The sequence below is a fragment of the Protopterus annectens genome, chromosome 5.part0 (genome assembly GCF_019279795.1).
Source record: "Protopterus annectens isolate FY-2018-M chromosome 5.part0, PAN1.0, whole genome shotgun sequence".
Classification (NCBI taxonomy): domain Eukaryota; kingdom Metazoa; phylum Chordata; order Ceratodontiformes; family Protopteridae; genus Protopterus; species Protopterus annectens.
Window position 1 is genome coordinate 802371235 of NC_056735.1, and position 20135 is coordinate 802391369.

A 20135-nucleotide genomic window follows, 5' to 3' on the forward strand; every position below is an offset into this window, starting at 1 on the left:
CATAGCAAACAGAGCACATGCTTATATGGAACCACATTGGGCATTAAACCAGCATGCAGGTTATATTTATAGCAACAGGCCACCAATGATAGTATTTGGACAGGGACCATTAATTGGTATACGTTTCAACATTTTTAGAACAGGACACATGTCCCAACAGTAGGTTTGGTGGAAAACATACCCATTCATTTATGTGTTTAGATTATTGGTAAAGGTAAGGTAGGGGTGGGAGAGATGTCAGTTAACAAATGTAGATTCTTGCAGTGGTCACAGCTTTAATGATCATTGCTCTACTCATTACTCTACAGGTATTATTACAACAAATATCACCTTGGGTTGGGCAGTGGTATGTTTGTACACAGTATAATTACAGCCTTCTTATAGCTACTTTATACTTTCTCTTACCTGGAAGACGTGTGGAGGGAATGTTTGTTAATACTACATGACTGTTTCTACCCATATTCACACAGGCAGGGTTACATATGTACACTCATACTGCGTGTGTTTGTTTGTGTGTGTGTGTGTGTGTGTGTGTGTGTGTGTGTGTGTGTGTGTGTGTGTGTGTGTGCGTGCGCTACTGACACACTCTGCCTTGATTTCTATCAGTCACCCTGGTTGTTGTTAGCAGTGACCAGTAGCTGTGACAGCATGACACTTTTGAATATTTCTTGGGGGCGACCACTTGGTGTATGTAATTATCTTGCTGTCATTTGGAGCCTTGGGTTTGGACCATGGCTGCTGGACACAGTATAACTACAGCCTTCTTATAGCAGCTTTATACCTTCTCTTACCTGAAGACCTGTGGAGGGAATGTTTGTTAATACTACCTGACTGTTTCTGTGAATTTTTACAAAATCCTAGTTGTAATTATGCATACAGCTTACTACCACTCCCAGGATTTAAATGGTGGATGTTTCTGCTAAATATAGCAAATAGACAGAGCTATTGAGAAACTGCTGCTTCCTCCTTGAATGATTCAAATTTCATGCTAATGCAAAACCTGTTATTCTATCCACTTTCTGTTGTCTTTATGGCTTTGTCCAGATGTCTTTACTCTAATGGGTTGAGAAGTGTAGCCCTCGATCTCACTCATTTAATTTGCGTATCAGCAATTCATTCAGCAGCATGTGTGTGTGTGTAGTGAGAGCTCTCCTTCAAACACATGCTGCTGCACACACATCCCCATGTCATATTATATATATGGCAGCAGCATGCATATATATATCAAAAGGCACACTGCCATGCTGATTCCTTTCTCATTCCTGTCTTTGTTGTACGATCTCACCTTGTAATTACAACTTTCTTATACATAGATACATTCCTATACAAACCTCTTCACATAGCACAGTGTGGAAAACAGCGGTTAACACAACATTACTATTCGGATATCAGATCTTGGTGCGTGAAATTTGTAATAGTTAATCTCATGTGTTAGAGAGGCACTAACTTTGTCAGATGAGACTTGAATGCTTAATGATTTCAGAGCTATAGTTCCTATGCAAAACCTGTACACATTTCAAATCATACCATACCAGAGTCAACACAATCAGTCCAGGGTTTTGAATTTTATTGACAGGCAGTTAAGGGCGAGACTTTTCCAGGCTTCTGCTTTGTATTGGGAGCCCTGGTACTGGTCCTGCAGCAGTCTCACTTCATGGCTTTTTACAAGGACTCCTATCATGACATTGGACTCCTTTATACCCCAATGCTGCACCCAAAAGTGCATGCCCTCTCCAACACCTGCCATACTGCCTACGATGAAGAGCTCCAACCAGTTATGAGCTGTATTCCCATATGGACAAACCTGCACCTAGCTAAGCATTGCTGCTTAAAGGAGCAGGTTCAGCACTGCTTTCCAATGGGCAAAACCACTTAGTTGGGGTACTTATTGCTTAGCATTCATATTTACACAATGATTACACCCGGTCAGCATAGCTGTGCAATGCTTAGCATTGCTTATGTTTTATTTTATGGACTAGCACCTGTATGGAATTGATTCATCATTCATGACATATTATAAATTTGTTTACCTTCCCTGACATCCCTTAATGTGCTTTCATTACATTCACTTGTGTTACTATACTGTATGGGTCACTTGTATTCATATGGGGGTTTCACAACTTTATTACACTGACACCTCACATCTGGGCCTAATTCACTACTCTGGTTGAGAAATATAAGTCACTTTATATATATATATATATATATATATATATATATATATATATATATATATATACAAATAAATTAAAATTGTAATGATTTCACATACAGAATGGAAATGGCTTTGGTGAGGTTCAAACTATGAATGACTCCATGCAAGGCATATTCTCTAAACACTACACTATTGCACGACTGCTTAGGTTGGCTGTCTATTACTATTTAACTTATCATGCCATTTCAGCTGGGCTAAGCATAGCTAAGCAATCACCCACACAGCTACACTTAAACTTTATTGCAGATGTGAAAAAAAAAAAGATTTATTTGTTGGGGGCTGTGATTTGCAATTGGTGATGACATATAACTTTTCACAGTATGCCTGGATATTTGCATTATATTCCTGGTCCACTTTTCATAAATTTGTGGCTCTCTGGCATATCATTAAAGATTGAAGTTTGACAGTAATGACAGACATTTGCGATTTATACTTCATACCCTTCAAAAAATTCATACCAGTGTTAAACCTGTTATTCTATCAACTTTCTTAAGTTTGTAATGGCAATGTTTCAGAGTTGTCCCTTATGGCTTTGTCCAGATTTCTTACTCTAATGGGTTGTGAGGTGTGCATTTTAGACTTCAAACCCTTCACAAATTTCATGCTAATGCAAAACCTGTTATTCTATCCACTTTCTAAGCTTGTAATTGCAATATTGCACAGTTGTCTTTTATGGCTTTGTCCAGATGTCTTACTCTAATGGGTTGAGAAGTGTAACGAGCGATCTCACTCTTTTAAATTGCCGTATGGCAATTCTGGTGTTCAGCGGGCATGTGTATTGTGAGAGCACTCCTCTCAAACATGCACCCTGCGCTCACACACATCCCCATGTACATATTATAGCATGGCAGCATGTCTTCATACATATAAAAGGCACGCTGCCATGCTGCACAGGAATGGTCCTTTTCATGCAGGAATAAGTTATTCCTGCACGGACATTTGCTGAATCTGCGGGAATGTATCTTTATATTTCAACATACTGAATGATCATGGTTTAGAAATGCTGAGAAGTTCTCTAGTGGCTAAATAAATGTCAATACTGATGAAATACTTTGTATTTGTGTTTGTGTAATTTGGATATTTTAAAATAATGAGAAAAGGGAATGAATTTTACTAACTGATTAATTATTTAATGATTTATTTTAGTTAATTGATCACATGATCCAAAAGTTTATTTAAGGTTTATTTAAGGAATGTTATATTAGTTACTTGTTTGTCTGAAGAAGGAAGGATACTATTTCTTCCTAAATTGTTTTGGATTTTACATCTGGATTTTTACATTCGTGGTGTTGATTTTGCATTTGGCTTCGTAACTTCTGGCTTTTATCTTCACTAGTTTGTCGTGGCTTTTTTAGAGTTGTCAGTAGTTAATAAATCAACTGGATACATCTGATGAGCTGAATAGCGGCATTCAAAACCGACGAACACCGGAAGAAGCGGTTGGGAACACCGACGGTAACCTTACTACTCTCATTAACATTCTCATGGGTCGGGTGGAGACCTTAACCCAGAGATTGGAGAGAATGGACAATGATTTTGTGCAATTTCATTTTACGCCTGGGATTACTGGAACACAGAGAACTTCGGGCAATGTGAACGTTAATGAACATGAGCAGTGTAATGCAAGCGACCAACATACCGCGAAAGATGCTAACACGCACAATACTGGATTTAATACAGATTCTAAAGCTAGTATGGGTGCTAGCATTTTATCGAATCAAGCGACACCACTTGTGGCTTAAGATAAATCAAGGCAAGGTAACGAACAATTTTTTAGAGACAATGATAATGGTCCTTCCATTGCCAATTATTTAAATAACAAGAACTTCTTTCATGGTAACAATGTTGTCACCATCGTAGAACAACAAGCTGATTCCAGTGTTGGTAATATTTCTATCTTAATCGGCGAATTGGATTACAAATTATATAAATGTAAAAAGTATCAACTGGAAATAGCCTATTTAGAGCAATGCCTGGATAAGAAAATTATCCCTAAAGGTTTAAGACAATGGCGTTTTCCAGTAAATCTGGTCAAAGAGTCAGAGTTTCATAAACAGTTGCTTGCTTTATTCGATGAACAAGGTTTCGAATATATGAGGTTATTAATAGACTTTTATGTACAGCAAGTTAATGCCCTTAAGAATAAATTAGAAAATCTGGAGCTTGACATTAAAAGTAGTTCTGAATTTTTGATGTATAAATATGATTATATGCGCATCTTTACCAGCATAGATGCAACAATAAGTAAACTTTCTAATAATAAGACCAAGAAGATTAATAGAGATTTACAGCAGTACTCTAATAATCAAGCATACCCAAGACCACCAGCGGTTACGAGTAGGCCTAAAGTGGCCCAAAATAGAGTACAAAGAGGGAATATGGTACCTACTGTGGATAATATGAATAAGAACAATTATGCCAATGAACAGGTACAACAAAGGCATAATAGTAACATCGTACACAATCAATCTTATAGTACACCCCCATGTAATCAAGAACAATTTTTCCAAGGTAATATCAATAGTGATGTCGACAGGCATCAACAGACTGACAGCAATACTATTGATGCTTCTGTTGACCAAGAAGATCAGGGTTTTGGGTATGGCCAGAATGTACAACAAAGGAACTTGAGATCGAACCCAAACCAATCGAATACGAGGAACAAACGGAATCAGAGACGGAAATAACAAGAGAAATGACACCCACTATTGTACTAAGCTCGGAGGGTGACTTTAAAATTTACAACGACACATCTCTAGTTATAGAACAAGATGTGGTGGACTTTTTTTCTAAAGGTCTCACATTTGTTCCTGACACACACTTTGATTTAGTTAAAATTATTATAGATCTAAAGTTGTTTGTCAGGAAGCTAAATTTAACATTCTTAATGGGTAAAGGTTCTTTAATAACTAATCCTTTTAGAATAGCAAGTTTATTTAACCCACCCTTGATTGATAACTTAAAAACTTATTTGAGAAAATATGTAAACTTGATTTAAGGGCTTTAGCACTCAATCCACGAACTAATTAGACATCACTCAATGTTACTAAATATCAGCGTGACATGATAAAATTGCTCCAAGAATGTAACATTAGAATTATGAAGCCCGATAAGGGTAGTGGCCTAGTATTTATGGACCACTATATGTACATCAATAAGTTGCTGGAGCAACTTAATGTGGGACCATATCAAGAAGTTAGCTTGAACGAAGTAAACAAAGCTTATGGAAAAATTAGATCTATCTTGGATGATCTATTTTTAGAAAAGTTTATAGACACCGAGGTTCTTAGATACTTGACTATTTCAGCACCTAGGTTGCCTCAATTTTTTGGTGTCCCTAAGATACACAAATCTATTGTCAATCCCCCATTTAGGACAATAGTAGATGGGAGGAATTCTATACTATATGCTTGTGCTAAGTATGTGGATAATAATCTAAAACCTTATATCGAAAAAGAACCACAAATTAATAAGGATTCCTGGAGTTTCCTAAGTCATATCAATAAAGTGCCTTTTGACTTAGATTTTGTCCTAGTAACAATAGATGTGATTGATTTATATACGGTCATCCCTCAAAATTTAGGCCATCAATGGGTGAGGGATTTTTTGTTCGAAAGAAAAGCTAGTGATGAGGTAATTTACACTGTTGAGACTCTCCTTGAACTAATATTGTCATACAATTTTTTTGGATTCAACAATAAGATGTATGTACAAACTTCTGGGGTGGCTATGGGGTCCCCATGTGGCGGTGCCTTCGCCAGTGTGGTTATGGCCCAATGGGAGAACACTTTATTATTCAATGAACCATCTTTTAAAAAACATGTCGCCTGGCATACTAGATACCAGGATGACATGTTTTTATTATGGAAAGGTCCTATTGAAGAGGTACAATTATTTATTCAGGATATCTCTCAGTTAACTAATTTTTTGAAATTCACTTATGAGGTGCAGGATAGCAACATCAATTATTTAGATATTGCATTACATAAGGATAAAGTTAATAAGAGGTTTAAAAGTAACATATAAAGAAAACCCACATATTCTAATGGGTTTTTACATTACACTAGCTGTCACCCATGCCATCAGAAGAAGGCCATAATAAAAGGGCAAATGGTAAGAGCAGCCAAGATGATTACTGATGAAACAGATTTCATTGATGAGTGTAAAAATCTAGGTACAATGTTTCTCAATAGAGGTTACCCATTAACACTAATAGAAGAGGTACATTTGGAAGTAACCTTTAAAAGGGAAACAGGGTATTTTAGACTGCTGTTACATCAGCAAGCACTTGATAATAGCTTACAAACAGTAATTGCTCCACCGAATATGTTTCAAGGTCAGGGACCAGAAGCCAATATTAGATTTTTATGTACATTTTCAGTTGACCATCACTATATTAGAAACATTTTGTGTAAAAACTGGAGATTAATAATTGAAGACAAAAATCTACTTAGGTTATATGGGACCCAGCCAAAAATTATATATAGACGTGGAGTCAGTTTAAAGATGTTGTTTGAGTCATGTAAATCAAGTACACCAAAAAGAACTAAAGGTATGCTGAAATGTGGCAATTGCCACCAATGTGCCTTTGTGAAGGAGGGTACCACTATCGAAATTAACAACAATACATACAAAATTATTGGCCCCTTTAATTGTACCACGAAGTCAGTAGTGTATGCAGCTAAGTGTTCATTATGCTCAGCCTTCTATATAGGGAAGACTGAGTGTAATTTTAAAAGGCGCATATATGAACATCAGTATGCTATCTCTAAAAGAGATACAAACAATGCACTAGCATGCCATATTACAGAACAGCCAGATCATGTCTTCAAATATACTGTATTAAAACAAGTTAATGATAGTATTCATTCAGGACTGTGGCAGATCCTCCTTGAAAAGGAAGAACTTTTTTGGCAAATAAGAACTTGCGCATACATTAGTCCAGGGTTAAATGAACACGTTTCTTTGGCATGTATTCTCAAACATTTAGCGTTAAAGAGATGAGATATAGTATAAATTAATTTGTATAGTTTTAATGATATTTAGATTTCTGCATAATTTATTAGTGACGTTTTATGGTAAATAACTCACAATACATTTAGGTGAAAATTTAAACCTAAATGTAAAATATATATATTTTATATTTTTTATTTTTTATTTTTTATATTTTTCATTTATCCTAGTGAGCTAATGCAGTATATAAGAATGATTGGCTTTTTGATTTTCACAAGTACATTTAATGTAGGCAAGTCTTGCTTATATAGGAATATTTTTGATTATGTTTATAAATTATTTCATGAAGTAATGATTTTCAGTGGAAGCGACAACAATACAGTTTAGGTTACTGATATTAATAACACACTAATTACATAGTAGCGGTTGGTCTTATTTGTTATCATGTTGTATACACGTTTAATTATATGAGTTAGCTACATTTACACATTCACATTTATATATATTTTTTCAATATTTAGATGTATATAGTTATGGTCTAATTTAATATAACATTACACAAGTATATACACAAATATTAATTTTTATAAGTACAGTCTATATCTTAGGCTAGGGATTTAGTAAACATGGAACTATTTTAAGAACATAGAATGTTGATTAAATGTAAGAAATGCTGAGTGTTAAACTACACATTTCAAATAATGTTGATAATAGTCGTGCATTATTCTGTTTACATCTATTTTATGTATTTTATATTTACTGCAATACTTTTGATAATATGTTCGTGTAATCTGGATATTTTAAAATAATGAGAAAAGGGAATGAATTTTACTAACTGATTAATTATTTAACGACTTATTGTAGTTAATTGATCACATGATTCAAAAGTTTATTTAAGGTTTATTTAAGGAATGTTATATTAGTTACTTGTTTGTCTGAAGAAGGAAGGATACTATTTCTTCCGAAAGCGCTAATTAAATTGTTTTTGGATTTCTACATTCGTGGTGTTGATTTTGCATTTGGCTTCATAACTTCTGGCTTTTATCTTCACTACTTTGTATTTGTATTTTATTTGGTTGTTAATAATATCTTTTTTACATTTAACAACAATATTTAGAAGCAGACGAAGCAAGAGGCTATGAGTGCTCCAGTAGCACCTGGCCATGCCAGCCAATTCCTAAGTGTGTTAGAAAAACTACTTCCATCATCAAATAAGTATTCCTAGAAGATGTTGCTTTTTATACATGTTATATTGATGATTTATATTTTTAGTGAAAGAGTCATAAGAAGAACATGAATTCCTAAAAAAGTCGGAAAAAATTGCCAATTTTTTTGAGGTTCATTTCCTTACAGAACAATAATGAAATGAATTACTTGGCTATTACCATTAATAGGAATGGCAGGGATTTAGTTCCCATTGTGTACAAAAAAGAAACATTCTCCAATAATACCTGCACTTTAATAGTGCTCAATGTACCATTACAACAGGTCTGTTGCTTATTTAAAAGGGACCTGCTCATCATGACCTGTCTAGTTGGTAATGCATGCATCTAGCACCTCTGGGAAGTCACCCAACATCAAATGCTGGTAAAGGCCATGCATACACCAGATGTGTGAAAAGTATAAAAGCATACAGAAAATTGTGTTATGAAATCAGAGAAAGGTAAATATGGTTAGGAAAGAGATCTGTGTTTTTAAGTCCTCGCAATTTTGTTCTACCCTGGCTAATTCCAGGGAAGGAGAGGTGGTCCCTACTGAGCAAGTAAATATCAACTTTGAGAGGTTTATGTGTTTCACTTATTCTATTAATGCAATTTCTGTTATAAAAATATTTATGATAACTAGAAGGTAATTCTTGGGATCATGGATTTGAGTCATGGTCTAGCTACAAACCTAAAGTGAAAATGTTGTCAGAAAAGAAAATGAAAAGTACAAATATTTTTGTTGTTGATATTAGAAATGACAAAAAATGTATTGTCCCTGTGGTACTTGTTCTCAATGATGTTTCTTAAACAGTTCCCATTTTTTCAGTACAAAATAATGAAAGCATGTTTAGTGTTACAAAAAGGTATATGTGATATTCTAAAGGTTTGGTTTATTTAGCATGCTCATCATGTCCTCTATATTATGCAGGTATAATTATAAGAACATATGTACAAACATAATTATGCCAAAGAGAATAAGGACACTTACCAATGCATTAGCAAATAAAAAAAAAACATTTATAACATTCAATTAAAAAATAAGTTTTATGTTATAAATCAAGTAGATATAGATATTAGAGGGGGTGATTTAAACAATTTATTAGAGCATCATGGATTATACTGACAGTTCAAACTAGATGCAATTGTTTTCTCTTGTACTTTACAAAAAAAAAAAAAAAAAAAAAGAAAGCGCCAAACCAGGCATGTCCAAGGGTCATCTTCTGCAGATTTCTCCTCTCCACCTGGTAAATCTGGGCATACTGGGGCAATGCAGCAATTGCCTCATGTACACAGACAACCCTCTACTCCTACCATCCAGCACTACAACCTGCGAGAGATGCACTTACATAGCCAAACTGGAAGCAAAGCTCTCTCCACCCAAGATTGTGCTAGACAGTCAAGAAACGAAGGTTAACACCCACACTACACCTCAAGCAACGCATAGCCTTTCTAAACACACACCACCAACACCTACACATAGCAACACTAAACCCACATATGTGAAGGTCTTTAACATTAGCCTGCCCAAGCTACAAGGACCTCTGAAGCTGAAATGCAAACAAACACCAATCACAACCAAAGTGTCCCATATCTCACAACACCAATGTGCCACCAAACAACAGCCCCTAAGGCAAGACAACGTAAACAACACTTTAGTCATAGGTGACTCTATAGTCAGGCACACTGATGCCCCACTCACCAGGCTGAACAAGGAGAAAATTACAGTCAGCTGCATGTCGGATGTCAGGATCCACCACATAATGCATGCACTCAAGTCACTCCACAACAAGTACAAATATGACTGTCATTGTCCATGTTGGAGTGAATGACTTGAGACATACCTCCCTGGACTACATGAAAAGAGACATGGAAGAGCTCTTAGATCATGTGGCCCAGGCAGGTATGACCCTACCCCTGAGTAGCATCCTGCCTTCACCCAGAATGATACCACAGTATAAGGACAAATTGATTGACATCAACAACTGGCTAAGCTTCTGGTGTCATTTAAAGGGGATCAAGTATCTGTCAGCCTGGGTCATCATGATCGACAGACTATGATGCTTTGCCAGAGATGGTCTGCAACTGTCACCCCTGAGATTCAGGTTAGTAGTCTAAACCACAAAATGTACTCTCTCAAGGCACTCCTAAAAATGGAGAACATTGATATCTATGCAGTAACTGAGACCTGGTTCAAGGTGCAATACCAGGCTACAACTCTTACCACACTTTTCGGCCACCAAATCAGGACTGAAACACTAAAGGTGGAGGAGTGTCCATATTCTCCAAGGATATTCACAATATCATGCTAGTTGCCCAACACAATGCGCCTGAAATTCTCCAGGAGCAACTAACGATAGGTAAGACTGCAATCCAAATTGTAGCTTGCTACACATCCCCCACCATGCCCTAAGATTCTCATTACACCTTTCTAAACATACTGGAAAATATTAAGATACAACCAAACACCCTAATACTGGGTGATTTCAACTACCTTGCCATTAACTGAGAAAACAACTCATGTACCAGCACCTTTGCCCAACGGTTCTTGGAATTCATAAATTCCAATGGCCTGGATCAACTAATCCTTAGTCCCACCAGGGGCTCCAATATCCTAGACCTGGTAATTACCAACATGGGGAATCAATGCTCCACACCTATGGTCACCCCCTTGTTGGTCAGGTCTGACCATAAGCTAATCACCCTTAATATCCACATCCAACCCCCACCCCCCTGTAAGGAAACCTCCGTAAAAAACTTCTCCAAAGCCAACTTCATGTTACTCAAGTCAGAAGTGACAAACTTCATGACACCCATGTAGACGGGAACTGAAAGTTCAATTGCCAAATCCTACACTAAGGCACTGTACAAGCAAATCTACCTGTGCATGAATCGTACCATCCCAAATAGAACCAAAAAACTCTCCTCCAAAGAAAGGAAGCAAATCTGGTGGTCCCTTGCCATAAGCAAAGACAACCACAAGGCATTCTATAGCTATGTCAAGAATGTAAATGACAATTCTCAGATATGCTCTGAGCTACAACAGAATGGCATTAAATATACTGATTCCAAGAATATTGCCAATATCCTGGCAGATCGAGTCAGTGCAAACTTCACCTCCCTCTCAACCCCTAAAGCGCCCATCTCAATACTGAAAGATTGCCAAATTCTGGTAATAATGGCCACACAGGTAAAAAATGCACTCTCCAAAGCTAAGAATACAGCATCCATGGGACCAGACGACATCCCATGCTGTGTACTACATGAACTACAAAATGAACTGGCACCTCACCTAAGTGTCATGTTTAATAATAGCCTCACCTCAGACTTCATGCTCACTGAGTGGCGCACAGCTACAGTTATCCCACTCCACAAGGGGGGATTCACCTTGGATTCTGGTAACTATTGCCCCATCAGTCTGATGAGCTTGATCTGCAAGGTCATGGAACATATTATCATGGAACTTGTAAACAAAGACATTGGCAACCTTCAAACACTGGGCCCCACGCAGTTTGGGTTCATGAAAGGCTGATCTTATCTCTTGAACCTGATTGACTTCTTTGAATCAGTCTCCAGAGCCATGGACAAGGGTATGGTGGTCCACACAGCCTATCTGGACCTCACCAAGGCCTTCAACACCATCTCCCAGTCTGGAATCATAGATAAACTTAATAAGCTGGGCATTAATCCTTACATCACTCGATGGGTTGCCAACTGGCTTACTGACAGAGCCCACACTGTAAAAGTAGCCAACTCCAAATCCAGCTCCAGACAAGTGACAAGTGGAGTACCTCAGGATTCAGTCCTGGAACCACTCTTGTTTGGAATCTACTGCTCTGAAGTACAGGCCAACACTAAGGGACTCTGGCTAACAAAGTTTGCAGATGACTGCCAACTGGGAGCCATTATTGAATCCCCAAATGATGTGGATATTCTACAAAAGGGCCTTACAGAAACAGATGCTCAGTGCCAGAGTCATGGACTCAAACTCAATGCCAAGAAATGTATAGTTATCCCCTTTGGGAAAAAACATGTACCCATGAATTACCTCATAGGTGACAGTACACTAAACACTGAAAGTGTGATAAGAGACTTAGGGACACAGTTGGACAGTGGTCTCACCTTTGATAACCACATCGCCCCAACAGTCATAAAATCCTTCTATGTGGCACACCATATCACTAAGGGCTTTTCATCCAGAAAAAGGAGGCCATTGTCCCACTGTACTCATCCCTCATTAGACCCATTATAGAATACAACACCCCGTTTGGTATGTACCTCTCAAGACATCTGCAACAACTGGAAAGGCTGCAGAAATACCTCACTAAAAGAATCACAGGCCTAAAACAGATGCCCTATGCTGACTGTCTAAAAAACTCCACCCATACTCTGTCGCATATCATCTACTCAGAGGTGATCTCTGCTTAACATACAAGGCCATGTCAAACCCAGAACTGTTGAACATGCTACACTTAAAGAAATCCCAATCCCTCAGTGACACACACTCCAAGAATCTAAACCTTGTCATCACAATGAACAAAACATGCTGGAGGGATAGGTTCCTGACCCACAGACTGCCCAGACTCTGGAATAGACTGCCCATACATGTCAAGCAGAGCACCTACTTCGCCCTCTTCAAAAGGATCCTTGATGATTGGATAGGAGATAGGAAATTCACCCCAGGAATCATGTCAGTCACCCTGCTAGTCAGGGGTCCAGGGAAGTAAATACTGTGGGAAGAAATAGCCAGGGAATTGTTATGGCTAGGCTTGTATAGGCCCTAGGGCCGATAGCCTAGTACCAACCTATGAACCTATATAAATGTTTTATATAAGGAGATTGGCTTGTTTGTGATTAGCCCAATTTGAATATGTGATGTGTTTGAAAACATATATGAAATGGTTAATACTGTATGATTTTTATTTCTGATAAAGTTCTTATATTAAACATGAATGAAAGTCCTCAAATATAAGGTATCCAGTGTGTCTTTACAACTGTGCAGTGTGAATTTGTAGTTGTACTGGTGTTGCTAATTTTTACTAGTTTGAACTTCTAACAATACTTTTTAAAGCAGCCCACGAGAAGGCAGAGAAGTGTGAGGGGTAAAATGAATAAAAAAAAAAAGAATTTTTAAAACATTTTTAAAGATTTGGGGTAAACGTATTGAACATACTCCTAAACTCATGACACTAATAGTAGGCAAGAACACTGTATACGTGATGATGCAGAATGTAATAGAATGCAGTGCGACAGCCATTGTGAATATGTCATGGCATTGAAAAATTAAGTCAGGAATCAAGTAGGATCTCTGAATTTTGTAATAAGCTGCAAAATGAGTAGGATGAATGAAGTAATCATTAGGCTCAGATCTGTTGTCAAATAATATTGCACTTGTTTTAGGTATGTAAATCAAAAATACATCCTTACTTAAATGGTTAAAACATTTGACTTCTATTTTCTTTCATTTTTTTTTTTCTTCATAGCTGAACCTAAAGAAGTTGATGCAGATATGAGTTCAAGAAAATGTTATAAACTTTATGGGAGATGTCGTTTGAAATGTTTAAAGTATGAGGATAGTCAAGGAAGAATGGATTGCCCTGCACTTCAAAGGTACATTACAATATAATTTGCTAAATATAGATTAACTGTATTGTAGAAACCATTTTCTATCTTTGTATTTTAATGTTCTTTGAAGATTGACATCCATCAAAAGTCTTAAAGTGGGTGCAACTGTTCACTTTACTTCTATAACCATATCAAACAGCATCACAGTCCTGGCTTGAGTGCAACTCTTGCTTTCTGTCAGCAGTGTATTTAAATGATCTACAATCTTTGCAGTGAAAAGACTCCTAATATTTTGTTGAGCTGATGTTGTGGGAGTAAGTTTGGGGATATGCTCAACAGTGTAAGCACAAATGCTCTGCACGTACTGCAACAGTGCAGAGCCAAAAGCCAATGTATAACTTCATAAATGGCCAGCACAACGAATAGAGAACACAAAGAATATTTATTGAAAATTCAAGAAGTACAGGTGATATGCAAAAGGCAAACCAGCCTTGGCTAAAACCTTTCTCTGTGCCACATAAAACAAAAAAATGCATTACATACTTGCACAATATATCTGAAAGGTGACACACACACACACACACACACACACACACACACACACACACACACACACACACACACACACACACACACACACACACACACACACACACACACACACACACACACACAGACACACTCCTTTTACAAATAAAAGCAATCAAAATGCATTAATTAAACCTGGAGGAAATAACACCCATAATCTCACAATCCAGGTCCACTCTTTCCGATTCAAGAAATCGTGCCGCCCAAGTTTATTAGGTCCCCTGATACAAATATGATCTGTGGCTGGAAATCTAAAAATAGCTGTAGGATGTTTCGAAATATGTTTATATAAAGCATTAGACATTTTGTTCCTAATATCACTTAAATGTTCAGAATATGCAATTTATACTGTCTAGAAGTTTGCCCTACATAAAAGCAGATGAGGTGCATTCTACTAAATATATGACCCATTCAGAAATACAGTTATTAAAACATCTAATATCAAATACTTGAGAAGTATTAGCTAATGAAAAATTGCTTAAATTTCATAACATGTTTGCAAACCATACAATGGCCACAGGGAAAGCAACCTGCTAGGGGTAAACTGTCCGTAGAAGACTGCCCATAACCTGCAGAATAACCATATTTTTATTAAATGATTTATAAAATTACTAATTGTTTTGCCTCCTATATATGTAAACATACACCATGTTGGCAACAATTTGGCCAACTTATTTTCAGCCAAAAGAATTCCCCAATTTCTATTAATCAATTCACAAAATAATTAGGTATTGCTGCCAAAACTGGTAACAGAACAAATATTTGTATTGTGTTTATTTTGGACATAATATTCCAGTAAGGTATTTCTAACAACAGACTGGACAATATTCTGAGCACGTTATATGACAATCTTATTATATTTCCTAGCTCTAATCCTGGATGTAAGATCTTTATTGTGTTTCAACAACTTGTCCTTGGAAGAGAAAATTCTCTTAACCCTTAAAAATTGTGATTTAAGAATATCATTAATAATATATGGTGGATGACAACTATTAACATCTAATAAATAGTTATAATGAAACGATGAAATAAGGTGTTTAATGTTCCATCAACATTTTTAATGACCTTGACATTCAGGAAAAGAAATTTCCTGAATATCATAAACAACAGTAAACTATAAGCCCCACTTATTATCATTCAAATATTGCATAAACTCTTCTAAATAAATAACATGAGATTTCCATACTAGCTAGCAATCATCAAGATAACATCTCCAAATATCAGCTACATCTAAATAAATATTATGGCTGTTGTCATATATTAATTGTTCTTCTATATATCCCATAAACAGGTCACCTTAAATAGGGTACAAAAGATGCCCCTATTGCCGTACCTTCTAACTGGAGATAGCATTCACCATTAAAGTAAAAAACATTTTTGGTCAAAACATGTTCTGTCAAACAGAGCAAAAATGTGTTAATTCCAGAGCTGTATAAACCTAATTTACTTAAACAAAATTCAACAGCCAATAAACCGGCCCAGTGTGGAATGTTGGCGTATAAAGACTTGTCGTCTAATGTATGCATATTCTATGTTGTTTCTAACTGCATGCCTCTTAATATATTAAGACATTCAGTAGTGTCCTTAATTCTAGATCTTACACCAATTAACAAAGTTTTCAAATAATTAGTAAGAAAGGCTGAAAAGGCTCAGTAAAAAAGTAAAGTCTCTTGTACTTTTTGAATTTTCATTAAATATTCTTTATGTTCACCGTTCATTGTGCTGGCCATTTTCTGAAGTTATACATTGGCTTTTGGCCCTGCACTGTTACCGTATGTCCTGAGTGTTTATACTTATACCACTGGGTAGCTTACACAGTTGGCTCATTGTTGGAACCAAACTCTCTCCCTTCTTCAGCACCTTGGTGGTTCTTGGCATATTGGACTATTATTATTCATTTTTTGGTCTTGATTCTGGGATGGATGCGATTACAAATTGTGATTAACAATCTTTACTTTCTAGATTGGTTTCCGATAATGATGACATCATCACTCTTCTATATGTAAACACACACCCACATGGTGTATGCTTACATATAGAGGAGGCAAAATGATCTGTCATTTTTTAAATTATTTTAGAAAAGCTGGTTATTCTGCAGGTTATGGGCAGTCTTCTATGGATGGTTTACCCCAGTGGATTGTTTTTCCTGTGGACATTGTATGACCTGCAAACATGTTATGAAAATTAAACAATTATCATCAGCTAATACATCTCTCAAGTATTTCATATTAGATGTTTAAATAACTGTTTTTCTGAATGGGTCATATATGTAGTAGAATGGACCTCTTCTTTCTTTTATGTAGGACAAACTTCTACACAGTTTAAATTGCGCATTTCTGAAAATTTAAGTGATATTAGGAACAAAAGAATGTCTAATGCTTTATATAAACATGTTTTGCAACATCCTACATCTATTTTTTAGTTTAACAGCCCTGGATTGTGAGATTAGGGGTATTATTTCCTCCACGTTTAAATGATGCATTCTGATTGGTTTTGGAAAAGGGTGTGTGTCTCTCCTTTGAGGTGTATTGCGTAAGAACGTAATGCATTTTTATGTGTTTTATGTGGCACCGAGGAAGGCTTTAGCCAAAACCTCTTTGCCTTTTGTATATCACCTGCACATCTCTTGTACTTTTTGAATTGTCATTAAATATTCTTTCCGTTCACCATTCGTTGTGCTGGTCATTTCTGAAGGGATATGCTCAACAGCCCAATTGCACTAACAGACAAAACAAAATATCTGACATGTAAACCTCAAACCTTGTTCCCATTTTTCTAATGCAAAGCAATCTCACAGTTGATTATCTAAAGGAATTATACAGGAGGTGTGCCTCCCACAATAATAAGTGTGCAGAGGTTTGCCTTCCCATAAAAAATCAACTTTAACTCTTTGAGTTTGATCACTTTATCAGGCATACTTTGTCCTTTTGGACCCATATCATAGGTTCACAGGTAAATGCTAAGCTAGTTGCCCTTGTGGGCCATTTTAATCCTAGCCAATTTCCCTTAGTGAGAATCAAACCCCAATACAATACTACTGTCAGCTTTTCCTCAAAGTGACCATGTTGTTATTTCACATATTGTTTTCCTTAATGAATGCCTACTTTATAACCTCAGGCATTATGTTTTTCAGTCAAAACAACATCAGCACCTAATTATCAGCAGGTACATGCTTAGAGTTTCCACTGGCAACACCTAGAATATGCCTAACTTGTTCAAGAATTGGATAATCATTACCTTTTCTCAGGGATGAGTGCCAGAGTTGGACACATCCTTCCAGATGAGGCATCACTAGTATCTATAAACAAAATCATCTCATGACTGGCATATAAATGCTTAGTGCATACCCAAGAGGTCTCAATAGAGTGAGGCTTTCCTGAAGGGACTGTCCAGATAATAAAAAATAGGCTCTTATGATTTTTAATTTTAGTAAGCATGCTACTAGTTCTGCATATATGTGTGCCTTCCATGTATTTTTGGTTAGAAGGTCTTACTGTAATAACGTTATGTAAAAAGAATAATGCAGAAAGTGTATTATATTTTGACTGCACTCATAGCATAAAGAAATCTTGGCTTGATTACCATTAATTGACTTTCGACTTTTCCTGGTCAGGGGTAACCACAGTGGAACTCCGGTCTGCTCATGATTGGCAGTGGATTTTTACGGTGCTGAGTTGCCAGCCTGACACCCAACCTTCAATGAAGGCGCACCCATTCATGCTCGCACCTACCTGCATGTCTTTAATGTCACTCAACCACGAGGAGGACATCTCTTTATCTATCTTTAATACACACAGCTTCATAACCTCGTAAAAAAATTATCAGAGACCAAACATCCTACTACATTAAACTCCAGTCTAATCAAGCAAAAAATGTAAACAGTTCTGGAACTCTATAAATAAATTTCTCAACCCAGGCACCAAAAGCAATCCCTGCCCTAACCCCAGCAAATCTGATCTAGAAATAGCCTCATTATTCAACTCTTTCTTTATTAATTCAATACCTGAGCTAACCAAGACTTTTCCCAAAAACAACTTCTTCCCATTGTGTACTCCATCATCCATGACCTCCCCCCCACCTAGTGACCCCAATTCTCCCCCCATCTTTGACCTTAAACCCATCTCCACCAACTATATAAAAAGACTTCTCTCAAAATAAAATCCTGGTCCAATGCCACTGACAACATGCCTTCATATTTTCTCAAATCTGCTGCTGATGGGATTGCATTCCCTATTAGCATCTTATTCAACAGATCCATACAGGAATCCTATGTCCCCAAACTCTGGCATACAGCCTTTATTCTACCTCTCCATAAAGAAGGCAAAAACACTAATATCTCAAACTTCCAACCCATAGCTATCCTCTCCCCAGTCTCCAAGATCCTAGAAAAATGCATTCACCTCCAACTTAAGCCTTTTCTAACTCAAAACCAACTTCTCACACCAACCCAACAGGGATTCTGACCCAGGTCAAGCACTATAACAACTCACCTTTCATTCCTAGATACAGTCAATCATGCCACAGAGCCTGGGAAAATAGTATCCACAGTACTGTTAAATATTGCAAAGCATTTAATACTGTTTCCCATACCCATCTTTTGAGCCATCTTTCAAACCTAAATCTCTCCCAAAATACCCTATACTGGTTCTCAAGTTACTTGGCTGATAGATCTCAGGCTGTAAAATGGAGAAAAAGCATCTCTCCTTTTCTCCATACCTCTACCTCAGGGATCCATTCTTGGTCCAGTGCTGCTCAACATCTTTATCAATACCTTTCACTCTGCCATTCCCAATGCCAATGTCATCCGATACACAGAGAACTCAACATTAGTCTGCTCCACCACTAACCTCCCCTAACTTCTAACTAAGACCTAGACCGCTTTCTCGACCACCAAGGCCGGGATGCTCCAAAGTCACCTTTCCTTAAACGCAAACAAATCCAAAATATTAATATTCCCACCCTCAAAATCCTTCCCTTTTGACAAAACCTCCTTCCAAGTCTGAAGCCAAAATAACACTTCTATTGAGTCATTCCCTATGCTAAATTACTCTGTGTAACTATAGATGAGCACCTAAAATTTGATAACCACATACTTCAAAACATAAAAAAAATAAAAAACTGGGTATGCTATACAAGAACAATTGCCTCCTCTCACCTCCTACCACACATACTCTTACATCTACTTACCTCCTTCCCTCCCTAATGTATGGATCTCCCCTACTAACCAATCTATCTACCTCTATCACTTCCAACTTAGAAAATTGGTATAACAAAATTTCTAAATTTGCCACCAACACCCAAAACTTCTCCCATCACTGTATTGCCCTCCACTCTAAATTGGCTAGAACTTCCAAACTATCTGGACTACCTCCAACTTACCACAGCTCACAGACTAGTCTTTAACCCCACCAAACATCCTACCCCCCACGTTCCAAATAGAACTCTCAGATGTGAACACCAAAACTTAATTAGTGTTCACAAACCTAACTCTCCTCCAGGACAACTTCTCCTCTCTTTTTCCATAGCCAAAAATGGAATTCTATTCCTTCTACCATAAGGACAATGCTGAATGTGGATAACTTTAAAACACAGCTTCATTCCAACCTCTTTTC

General features: G+C 37.0%; 1 long non-coding RNA gene across 1 annotated transcript in view; it reads left to right on the forward strand.

The window, feature by feature from the left end:
* LOC122802049 overlaps window positions 1-20135 on the forward strand; it is a 100051-nt gene that overhangs the window by 44845 nt on the left and 35071 nt on the right. The window contains exon 2 of the long non-coding RNA XR_006364861.1: window positions 13854-13980. This is a non-coding gene — a long non-coding RNA (uncharacterized LOC122802049). The remainder of the gene's footprint in view (window positions 1-13853; window positions 13981-20135) is intronic.